The 13149-nt window shown below is 35.7% G+C and overlaps 2 long non-coding RNA genes across 3 annotated transcripts in view; both read left to right on the top strand.

Annotated features, from left to right (window-relative positions):
- Positions 1-13149, top strand: part of LOC127868338 (uncharacterized) — a 153429-nt gene that overhangs the window by 90586 nt on the left and 49694 nt on the right. The window lies entirely within an intron of this gene.
- Positions 5647-7630, top strand: LOC127868339 (uncharacterized). Its single transcript, XR_008044087.1, has 2 exons — positions 5647-5751; positions 7114-7630. It is a non-coding gene; the product is annotated as an uncharacterized LOC127868339 (long non-coding RNA).

The following is a 13149-nucleotide window of genomic DNA, read 5'->3' as shown; positions in this document are numbered from 1 at the left end:
ATACATCCCTGGAGCCAATATACCCAGTTTCATGTTAATCACACTCACTGCTTGCACTTGATTGATTATAATGATTCGGTTTAAATTAATTGTGAAAAACTAGTGTCATGTATTGCAAACTTAATGAAAAACATCTCGCACGCAAAAAGTAAGTATGACATTACATGCTAAAGAATAAAACTAACGTGCGCATTTAAGTTTGTATAATATTCTAAATAATTGCTGGTATTCGTTGCCTTTTAATAGAATACAAATTTCCAACGAAAAGCGTTTGTGATCAGTAATATTTTAATTGATCTCTTCATAAAGGTGAAGTCGTAGACCCGAATCCCCTATACATTCGATTTAAAGAGCATTTTGGGACAAACTTTTTTCCGAATATATATTGAGTAAAAAGCATTAGACCCTTACCAACATGAAGCTACGCAACTGTACGAAATAAAAATAATAACGATTTTTTTTATTATCAAGATAGCTATGACAGTCAAACGGAGACTTGATAATTACAATATCTGGAGTAATCCCTATCAATTGCAAAAATAATAAGAGGTAAATGGGTAATATTTCTAATAACCCATGTATGCCTAGCGTCTAGAAAAAAGGCTTTGGCAAACAGCGTAGACCCAGATGAGACGCCGCATGGTACGGCGTCTCATCAGGGTCTGCGCTGTTTGCTTAAAGGAATTTCTGTAAGAAATATTATGAATATAATAAATAAATATACTATACATCCTAATGTTTGAAATAAATTGATCCAATTTAGATGGATTGGAGAGTCCACTAGGCAAAAATTGGTTAAGTATATATAAAGTAAATAATCGAGTTTTATCCTTACCCCCTACCTATATTTATTTTCCACGATTGAAAAAGATTGGTGAATTTTGGCCGAGACCAATGCTTAGTGTCAGTTAAATGTTTATCACACATTCCACACCCATCCATATCCTTCAATTAAATTTAAATCGCCAAAACCTTAAGTCTCTTGTCGGTGTTACCACTAGTCAACCCACCATAATAGGGTCGGTAAAATCAGAAATTGGCAGCAATACTGTCATATTACTTGTATAAAACAGTGTATATAAATGTTATACAGTTTTACAGCACATGTTTATTTATTTTATAAATATTATGATCTTAAGTTCTGACTCAAGTCGCGATATATTGTAATAATACTTTCAAAATAATCGGCGCTTTGAATGCAAACGGACAGACTGTAAACACACCGTTAGGAATTCTTAATTTATTGAAATACATTTGCACAAATCTTTAGTACATTAAGACAGTTTTGCTTGCAGTTTGTGCCGATATCTGAGAATCGATCCTTGAAAACGTATCAAATAGGTGCCACAATTTCACGTTTCGTGCACCATAACCGTGCTGCTCACATCGAATTTTCTGTTAAGAACACAGGCTAATTAAATTAAGTAATTCTGATGTATTTTATATTGCACATCGTTTTTGCACTTGTTGAAATTCTTGAAAAAGCGTTTTAAAAAGTTATTTGAAACAAGCACCACTTACCGGCGTGTTAACATACAAACACGTTTATCTGTGAACCCCACAAAGTCACGTGATCTTACACCGTGTACCCGGATATTCGCCAAAAGTATACTTTTGATCAAAAGAGACCAATGCATGGTCATAATCACGGGCGCCACATCTTTTTTAAGGTGCAGTTATAAAGGAGACAATGCTACTTCAGAGGTGGCGTTTAGGTCCGGATGTTTTGAAATTTCATGGAAATTTTACAGGGTGATTAGTGTTTATATGTTGTTGTTTTTTCCAGCATATATCGCATTATTTTTTAAATCGGGCAATGAAGTGCTTCGAAAGGTGACAAATTTACTGCCACACTGTCAGACATGTTTTATTTATTTTATTATACCGAAAAAACTAGTTAAACATGATCACTTAATATGAACCATGAACAATTTTAGTATTCAATAATTTATTTAATTTTAGCAATGATAGACATATTTGGTCGTCTGTTTACAACGGAAATGCAAAACTGCGCACTGCGCATGCGCGAATGGGACAGTATAATTTTTTTACCATTCAGCACGTGTTTGCTATGATAGAGGGTGACATTATTTTTTGAGCGGGCGACAATATTTTTTGGACAGTAATTTTTTTCCCGCTGGGTCTGGCAGAATGTCTATGTCACGATCGACGGCATATGGGAGATAAGCATTGTGAGTATATAATATATATGGAAGGGAAAGACCGCCAATATTATATATCACCAGAAATGTTGCACTTATTGCAATTATAGATTATACATACATGTCAAATAATATCCGTTCAAATAAACAATGTTTGATATGTAATTCTTCAATTTTCAACAATGTTAATTTTTAAGGTGGAGACATCTCAAATGTTCATCTTGTGCATTGTCCAAATAAAACTGTTCAATGAATACAAAATTAAATGTTCAAAATGTAAAATATACATTTACTTTTATTTTTAAATCGCATACACAACGCACAAAACTTTATCACAACTCTAACGCTTCTTTATAAAGGTGATTGCTAAAGTATACAACTTTGCAACAGTAACTTTAACGAACTGCCGATTTCCACTGTGAACATGTAAACACGCCTAGATTAATCATCGCGTATCTTTACATCTTGCAATGTTGCAAGTTGACATTTGAACAGTTGTAAGGCCACTCAAAATTGATCTGTTGGTCGTCGGATTTGCCGCATCTATTTTTCGGCGTAAGCTGCATAAGCCAGCTTTTCACCCTGACTTGACCTTTGTAAGTGTCCAATAAAATTCAAATAAAATTTCCCGCGGCTAGGTACGAATGAATACACTTAATTTATTCCATTGGCTGATTTGAGTATACCACCAGAACATTGGAAACATATCCGCGTCTTTGTAACACTGTTTTACTGTATGAAACAATTTTATCTCTAATGAAAAGGCTTAATAGATAGAACAGTTTTACACTCAATTCTCGACATCAATACAGTTTGTGCGTACACCTTTTATTTTCAGAGTATTACCAGCGCAAAAGCGTTTATACTTAAAAGGCTATGTTCTCATATTTAGTACTTACTTCCATATTTCTGTCAACATGTTAACATGTAAAAGTATAAAGAGCAGTGGAAGCGAGGCCTCACTTTAAAGAATTGCATTTCAACCCGCGAGGTTTCGGGTCAAGTCGCGGACATTCAGAGTTTATATACAGGTCATCACCGGAGTTCGCGGTCAGTAAAATAATCGTTATATAATAAAGACGCTATCCGTGAACTAGGTGACCTGGAATTTTCTTTAGACCAGAAATATGTTAAAAGAAGATATTCAGCAATATAATTATGGTATGTCAATAATAGATTCTTAATGTGTTTTCAACAATACAATGATAAATATTATTTTAAATAAATTTAACAATAATTATTCCACCATATTGCCTAATGTACTAAAATGATATTATGAGCATGTAACAGTTTATAGGTGTCTATCGCAACCGTTGATTATTTTTGATGTTTCTACTTTATATACACTTATAGTAATTAATGCAGCATCAACATACTAAAACAATATACCAGAAAGAGAAAAATAATGCATTTGAATATTAACCGTACTTTCGTTTGACAACTGATCATGCGTTAACGAGTTGAACTTAAATTTAGTTTTAGTGCAGATTTGTTCATACGACACAAAGACACAATATTGTTTTACGGATCATTTCGGCTTACAGGACTGGGTGGGTCACGTAAGAATATCGAATATAAAATATATTTTTATAAACAACTGGTAGCAAGGTGAGTTGCAGATAATTGATCAGTAACCACATTTTAACTAACTATTTTGACCTGTTAATTCTTTTCAGCTCAATTCAACAGTGCAAAATGCCTATAATATCACTTTAAGCATGAGCACGATGATTCTCGATATTGTTAATAATCGAATCAAATAGCAATGCCCGACAGACCACTAAAACAGGTTTGTTCTCGTGTGGCCGGTTGACTCATATGTTTAAATTTCACTTCCATTCTTCTTTTGGTTTTCTGTTTTGTATCTATAGGTTTATGACCAGCAATATGTTATAATGTAAAATAAGCCGCGAAAACTCCCCGTAACATCCCGTACTGCGTGTGATGCAGCTAAGAACTGCACAGAAAAAGACATTCGCTATCCTTGATCTCATTCATTAAACTATTTACGCCGTATATCTTTTTTAAAGATATTTCTTGTTTCAAAATGTAATTATTTTTATTTTTTACCGCTCGCACTCATTTTTGTGATCTTCTGTAATTATAGCGGATGTTTTTTTTTATTTGTGAAAAAAACGCGATCTAGCAGAAACGATTTTGACGCTGAATACGAATGACAAATATAGTGTTTCGTAACCTTTTTAATCGATAACTGCACACGCTAAAAAATCGATGGGCATATGGACGGTATTGCCCTATATGTAGGCAAATTTTTATTATAACACAATTTTAAGTGAACAAAAAAAATAAACATAAGCATTAAATGCTGGTTCTTAAAGTTTCACAGGGACAATGTTTTATAATTTTTAAAATACATGGATGACGGAACATGTTAAACAGCTAGGTCCGTGTATTTTAGAAACATAAAATAAGTTGTTTGTAATGTATAAATTTATTTCATAAAAATACAATACCGTACTAGCAATCGATATGCCCCTTTTAAATAAGGTAGAGACAATGAATTATATGCATGGTCTTTGTCCGAGTGGCTGTCATTATTATTTTGATGATCGTTCCTCTTCAAGTGCTATTGCAACATGGTATACCTTTTCACAGCTTGCAACATGGTATACCTTTTCACAGCTTTCACTGTTTAAAACTTCAAACAAATATAAGCAGCAGTAGGTAGACATGTGTCCCTCACTTCAATGATATGGTTACATGTATATTTCGTGGTCAAAGGTCAAATGCAACTTACTCCTATATTATGAGGTCGATATATATTCTTTGTATAAGAATTGATTTGAATGTAAAAATAGCTGTTTAAACCTGTATCTCTTGATAATGCAATATTTTTTTTTTATCAAAATGTGATTTTTTTAATTGTTCGCTCTTCGCTCGCTCGAAAATGTTATTGTTTTTAAAAAAGAATTTACGATCGCCTCTTCAACTTAAAAAAAAACGTAGACCAACACATAAATTTGGAGTGGCCTAAAGTCTGTAATCTATACGCGGTGGAAGCGACAAAATTATTTTTCGTCTTAGCCAGAAACCAATGCCACGCTTACGGACCAGGAACCATTGTAAATGTAAACAATGATTCTTTTGGTTCACAGGTGTTGGGCGCGTGGCCAAGTCACTTTAACACTATCAATATGTAATAAAACAACATTTTTCATAATTTTGACCAATTTATTTTCTGATACAAGGTAGGTATCTCTTGACACAGGAAAATCACCGTCATCAACATTTTAAAGCCATTTAGGTCGATTTTCGTAAACTTTGTACCATTTTGTTGGGAAAGATTGCTTCGTGACGAAAAATGACCAGGAGCGGCAACTTGCAAACATAAACTACAAGAAAACACTTCTCAAACTTCCAATCGTGAACGATGATTTGTCCTTCACCTTACGCTATTTATCCAACTATTGGTTCCGCGCCTTAGAGTTACCGAATACCTGAAATCGAGAACCGTATTTACATTGAGAGTCTGATCGAAATGGAGCTGGACTCGAAATTGCCGACAAACAATTCCCGATTTACAGCGTTTTCGACGTTATAACGCAAACAAAAAGGACAAATCTGTGTTGTAAGTTGATAAACTCGTATTTGTATATTGTACTAATGTGGATTATGTTTGATAGCTGGGATATTTCGATAGTTTTACTCTTGTAAAAATCGGCACTGAACGTTCGGTCAGACGAGAGCCGACCTTGCATTTCTACGAATTCGAGAAGTGTTTTCTTGTAGTATATGTTGGCAAGTGGCCGTTCGTGGTAATTTTTCGTCACGAGGCAACCTTTCCCAACAAAATGGTACATAGTTTACGAAAATTGATCTTCATTTCTAGGCACTTAATGGCTTGTGACTTGGGCGCGCCCAACACATGTGGCTACTAATGACCATTTGTACCCTAACACCGGTTGACTTGAAAATGCGTTGTAAAATGTTGAAATTTGATTCGTCCACTTTTATTCTGTATAATTGTATAGTGTACACTTGTAAGATGCTGACCTGTAGCAGATTACTAAAACCGATCGTACAACTTAGAAAATATTCAACATGCTAATGTAGTTTGTCATCAACTTACTTTCAGATGGATTATGATCTTTTATTTATTATTATGACAACTATATTAGGTATATGAAGATGTAAACTTTATATATGCACTTCATTCATTCTCATTTTCAGATCTGTAGTTTAAGAAGTTGCATGTTTGTTTTTAAACATTAAAAATTTTGTAGAATCGGAACATACAACATTTTGCAATTTACAATTGTACCAAACAGATATTAAAAGTTGCATTAAAAAATTCTCTGTTAAACAAATGAGCTGAATATTCAACACATGCAACATTTCTGATGATGAGTAATATTGGCGGTCTTTCCCTTCCATAAATATAGGGATATTACCAAGTTTGCAAGAGACAATACAGTGACTGATTGTGGAACCCAATATGGCATGGGAAACCTATTCACCTTTATATTGAACTGGGATTAAAAAAACCCATTTAGTATTCGTTTAACCCTTTTATGCCCCCTAAGGAAGGCATATAGTTTTTGAACCGTCCGTTTGTCGGTCCATCCGTACCTCATTCTTTCTGCAAACTTTAACATTAGCCATAACGTCCTTATGAGTAAATATATTTTTTAATTAATATTTGGATATAATATTCATTGGGACAAAACCTTTCAGTAACCATAACCTTTGGTAACCTTGACCCCTGGATGACCTTGGTCTTAAATGTTTGAAGATAAAGGCACCTCTTTTGGGGCATTGTCATCTCACAGTGACAGATCTTGTTTAAATATCATTTTTATATTGAGAAAGTTAAACATTTATAACATCTTATTAAAGTATTTGGAAAATATAAAATATTAAATTATATTATGAAATCATTGTACTATTAAAAAGGAAATACAATATTACGTTCATATTGTTACAATTTCAGACTGTCTACAATGCATTGTGGTACATAACAAACCAGATGGACACGATTAACATCACCTCCAAAAAGCAGAAAGATGTACAGCCTGTTCAGGACCAGTTTGAACAGTTTGACGGGTACATTGAAACAAAAAGGAAGAAGCAGAAATGCAAGCCGATGACCAGTAGCGTACTTCAGAGTCACGCGGAATGTTTATTCAGTTTATTAGAGAAACCTTACGTAAACTCTTCAACAGGATAATGGCCAGAGCTTTGTGCAAGTGTAGAAGCTTTAGCATCATGTCTGTCATCTTAAGAACAATATTTAAACAGGCAACTACAACTGCTACAAATAAGGAGCTGTCTTTTCCATATAAGACTGTTGATCAGAATGCATCAGTCTTTCATTGTAGGATCTGTTGTTAAAGACAAATACACACTGCTTGACAAAGCTGTTGTAAGTTCTGACACTGAAAATTCTGTTTTATTTGATAAAAATCTGCATGTTGAAAAACCATTTGAGAATAAAATACAGAAATTTCTTTTCTTTGAAAGTTTGCAATTGAGTGTTCCTGTAGATGTTATTAGATTTTGTCCTGGGGGAGGGGTTGGTACTACATATATTCTTTCCTAGGTACCTGAGAACAGGTGTGATGCTAAAATAATGACGGATGCAGCTCGATGCCCCCTAATGCGCTGCTTTGAAGCCATATATTTGACCTTTGACCTTGAAGGATGACATTGACCTTTCACCACTCAAAATGTGCAGCTCCATGAGATATGCATGCATGCCAAATATGAAGTTGCTATCTTCACTATTGCATAACTTGACCTTTGACCTTGAAGGATGACATTGACCATTCACCATCCAAAATGTGCAGCTCCATGAGGTACGCATGCATGCCAAATATCGAGTTGCTATCTTAAATATTGCAAATTTTGACCTTTGACCTTGAAGGATGACCTTGACCTTTCAACACTCAAAATGTGCAGCTCCATGAGATACACATGAATGCCAAATATCAAGTTGCTATTTTCAATATTGCAACATTTTGACCTTTGACCTTGAACTTGAAGGATGACCTTGACTTTGATCTTTCACCACCCAAAATGTGCAGCTCCATGAGATACGCATGCATGCCAAATATCGAGTTGCTATCTTAAATATTGAACAATTTTACCTTTTACCTTGACCTTGAAGGATGACCTTGACCTTTCACCACTAAAAATGTGCAGATCCATGAGATACGCATGCATGCCAAATACAGAGTTGCTTTCTTCAATATTGAACAATTTTACCTTTTACCTTGACCTTGAAGGATGACCTTGACCTTTCACCACTCAAAATTTGCAGCTCCATGAGATATGCATGAATGCCAAATATTGAGTAGCTATCTTCAATATTGCAAAATTTGACCTTTGACCTTGACGGAAGACCTTGACCTTTCACCACTCAAAATGTTCAGCTCCATGAGATAAACATGCATGCCAAATATCAAGTTGTTATCTTCAATATTGCAAAAGTTATGGGCAATGTTAAAGTTTTCGGACGGACGGACCGACGGATGGACTGACTGACTAATAGACAGACGGACGGACGGACAGTTCAAAAACTTTATGCCACCCTTCTGGGGCAATAAAAAGTTATGACGAATGTTAAAGTTTTCGGACAAACGGACAGATTACATATATTTGACCTTTGACCTTGAAGGATGACCTTGACCTTTCACCTTTCAAAATGTGCAGCTCCATGAGATACACATGCATGCCAAATATCAAGTTGCTATCTTCAATATTGAAAAAGTTATGGCAAATGTTAAAGTTTTCGGACAGACGGACATACGCCATATATTTGATATTTGACCTTGAAGGATGACCATGACCTTCACCTTTCACCACTCAAAATCTTAAGCTCCATGAGATACATATGCATGCCAAATATCAAGTTGCTTTTATCAATATTGAACAAGTTATGGCCAATGTTAAAGTTTTCGAACGGACATACGCCATATATTTGACATTAAAGGATGACCTTGACCTTCACCTTTTACCGCTCAAAATGTTCAGCTATATGCGATACACATGCATGCCAAATATCAAGTTGCTATCTTCAATATTGAAAAAGTTATGGCCAATGTTAAAGTTTTCGGAAGGACGGACAGACGCCATATATTTGACATTTGACCTTGAAGGAAGACCTTCACCTTTTACCACTCAAAATGTGCAGCTCTATGAGATGCACATGCATGCCAAATATCAAGTTGCTATGTTCAATATTGAAAAAGTTATAGCCATTTAAGTTTTCGGACGGACGGACGGACAGACTGACTGACTGACGGACAGTTCAACTGCTATATGCCACCCTACCGGTGGCATAAAAACTACAATATAGCTAACATTAAACCAGCCGTTATTGATTACATGTACTCAGAATTAGCATTAGATGCTGCAGCCATCAGTCATCCAGATACACAACAGCGGTTTCATATCACAGGTGGTTAGCGTGTGGCTATGATATTAATTAGTGAAAACATCATTTTGAATGATAAATAATCATATTATAACGAAAAATTAACTTTTCTGAAAAAAAAAATTTCACTATCAAATATATATATATTTGATAGTGAAATATTTTTTTTTTCAGAAAAGTTAATTTTTCGTTATAATATGATTATTTATCATTCAAAATGATGTTTTCACTAATTAATATCATAGCCACACGCTAACCACCTGTGTTTCATATGATGTCTTTATGTGAATGTGGGCTTGTGAGTAATTTGCGTCACCTCATCCCTGGGCGCCCTTACAACAAGTATGATGTGTTTTTTGAGAAACTTTGTAAACGAGTACAATACATTGAAGCAGCAGATGAAAGACGCCATGGATCTGGTGTTGCTCACATGTCTCGTTGGATTTCACTGTCCATATCGATCGCGAAACAGAAAGTTCATGTCCAGAGGGAACTCTGATACCATTCAAAAGTATAGTTTGCTTGCAGTTTACCCCTCGTAACCCGTACTCATCCACTGCCCTCACATTTACTTCAAGAAAACCTATCCACTACACAATCCAGCAAAGCAAACTTAGAGCACAGCATCCTGATGATCATTACTGTGCTGCTCTCTTCAAATATTTGAAGTGTAGGTCGATTGAACTGAAAGATGATTGCCTGTTGTTTTGCGTGGATGACAAGGCTAAGGTACCTGTTGGTGAACCTCACAGGCCTTTCTCTACAGGTGTAAGAGGTCGTCAAAGGATTGCACCTTTTGATGCAGAATTGTTCTGTCTAGACCATGATATGAAGGCTACCACTTTGACCCCGAGTGTTGCATTGCAGTGTTCCATACCTGACTGTCCAGCAGTCCTTTGTTAGGGGACAGGTGACGGCATTCGTTAATGCTTCTGTCACCCAGTCCTCATCACCAATCAGACAAGCCATGAACATCAGGAAGATAGTGCAAAAAAACCAGGCAAACCCAAATATTCTCTTAAAGTACACTTACGGTGGCACATATCAAAGCAATACATTAGAGCAAGTGAAATGCGCCAACATATGTCTTTTTAGAGAACTTGGCCTGGAAATGCTAATAACAGTACGATGCGCTCCAGGACAAAGATATGTGAAACCTTCGGAGAAAATAATATCTATACTCAGTTATGGTCTCCAGAACGTAGCCACTGAAAGAGAAAGGCAAGATGATGAGGCAGAATTCAAGCTAAAAAGATGCAACAGTGTAGCCTCAATAAGAGAGTTGCTAAGAAAACACACAGAATTGCTTCCTAAGTGGAAAGACTCTATTGAACCTGTTCAGGCGTTGATTGAGAATAGGTTCAGAAAACTTAAACTTAAGGAGGAACCAATTCAATGCATGACCCCACCTACAGATGATGACCTCGACCTTTTTAAGAGGCATTTAAGAGAGCTTTTCCCAGTATAAGACATGGAAAGTCTGCAGAAGGCAAACACAAACAAATGCGCTGCGTATCCAGAGTGGAAGGAAAAGCATTGTAGTGAAACCCATTACACATTCGAGATAAAGAAATGCACCGACACATCTTGTTGTGCACCAAAGCAATTGGAAGAAGAGAAGCTAAAGTGGCTTTCAGAGCCGGAACTTGATTACACACGTGAAAACGTTCTCCCTTACGAACAGGCAAAAAAGAAAGAAACAACAGAAAAAGACAGACCATCACTGACAGATAAGAAAGTTTGCAAGAAAAACACAGCCAAGCCTTGATCCGGAAGCTCGGTTGAAAGTAAGGGAGAAATTAAAGAGGATGAAGAACGAGAAACTTCAGACTCAGGTGAATGATACAAGCATTGAATCAGTGGCTGCAGTGCCACTGTCCATTCAAAACGCACGTGCAGTTGCTATTTGTGTTGAATGAATGGAGCCACGTGTTGATTACTCAAAGACAAAGTTGAGCCAAAGAAAAGAGGTTGCATTAGCAATGTTCCTGAGCGAATATGAATTTCCATGTGGGGCCCACTTGTCCCCCCCCCCATCTGCAGCTCTATCTGAAATAAAAAAAAAACTGTTGTTACATGGCCGTTTGTCCAATTTGCTTCTCCAGTAGAATTGTGTTATAACGGTGCAGAACTTTGCCGCAAAGACCTGTGTGCTCATTGTGGATACCCTGGGGCCGAGACAGATGCGGAGTTGAAGACATTATATAAAACTGATCTACCCATCTGCCAGAAATGCCGAGATATGAGAAAAGAACCAATTGTTCAGAGAAAATTTGGAAAGTCCAAGAAGTAACTGTTTTAAATAGGACAAACATTAAAGTAAACTTTTAGGGAAATGTCAAAGTACCTCCCCCCCCCCACATTACATCATGCATCAAGCCTTTCAAGCAGTATTGTAGATTTAAGTATTCATACAGCTATCTTTAATATGTTGACCAATTTTTGTGTCTTTTACTATTATAAAACATGCACATGAAAACAAGTTTTCAGTATCCTTATCTGTTGTATGTCAATAAATTTGAAATAGAAACATGCTTTTTCCAAGCTGTCTAGGTTCCAGAATGATGAATGTTTAGAGTTTTTGAGGTCACTAAATGGTATATATTTATATACTTCAAATTTTTATACTCCAACTGAAGGTTTGCCCCTGTCTGTCCGTCCCACAATGTTGTATCCAAAAGTGTTTGAGCTATAGTCATGAAACTTTATATGGATGTTGGTCTTAAAGAACAATCTTTTACATTCTCTTCTAACCTGAATCCCCAGGACCTGAGTACACCAAGACCTAGCTAATGCCTTACATCCACTCACCATGTCACCATGTACACATGTTACTGACAGAATTCGCAAAAGGCAAATATGTACTACAAAACAACCATTTGAATATGTGATAAATGTAATACTTTTACGAATATAAAAAGACATTGTTTTTATGGATGGAAAATGAATACAATGTCTTTTTATATTCATAAAAGTATTACATTTACACGTTAAGTCCGGTAATATTGCGTGTCCGGTAATCTTGCGCTCTTCGCATTTGTGAATTTCGCAGACAACGAATGGTTTTTATAAGTGATGTAATATGGAATTTCACATTTTTAAGAATTAACGGATTTAAAAGGTACGTATTCCATGGAAAATAAAATTAAATCATTACATGTTAACACCGGTTGCGTTATCCCTATACAATTGTACATGTATCATAAACACTGACCTACTTACGATAAATTAGAAATGAATCACAAATTCCATGCAGCCTTCAGCTTTTTCATATTTAAAATTAAGAATTCATAAATACAACGTGTAATTTAGCATTCCATGTCACAATATCCGATCAGTTTTGGTATTTTTTGGCCATTGAAAATATATCGCATAAGACGACATTGTCATCATTTCCCACCATTCTGTCAAACCACATATGGTATAATCTCCGCATGCGCAATGGTCTAGTTTTGATATTGCCTGTAAACTATTGACTATTGAAGCATGATCGGGGTAAAATTAAACCTGTTATGCATAAACATTTTTTTCACGCTAGAAATCAATCATTAGATTATATATTTATTGTTTCTTTTGCTATAGTCAACAGAA

The sequence above is a fragment of the Dreissena polymorpha genome, chromosome 2 (genome assembly GCF_020536995.1).
Source record: "Dreissena polymorpha isolate Duluth1 chromosome 2, UMN_Dpol_1.0, whole genome shotgun sequence".
Lineage (NCBI taxonomy): Eukaryota > Metazoa > Mollusca > Bivalvia > Myida > Dreissenidae > Dreissena > Dreissena polymorpha.
This window is presented reverse-complemented; position numbering and strand designations above follow the sequence as displayed.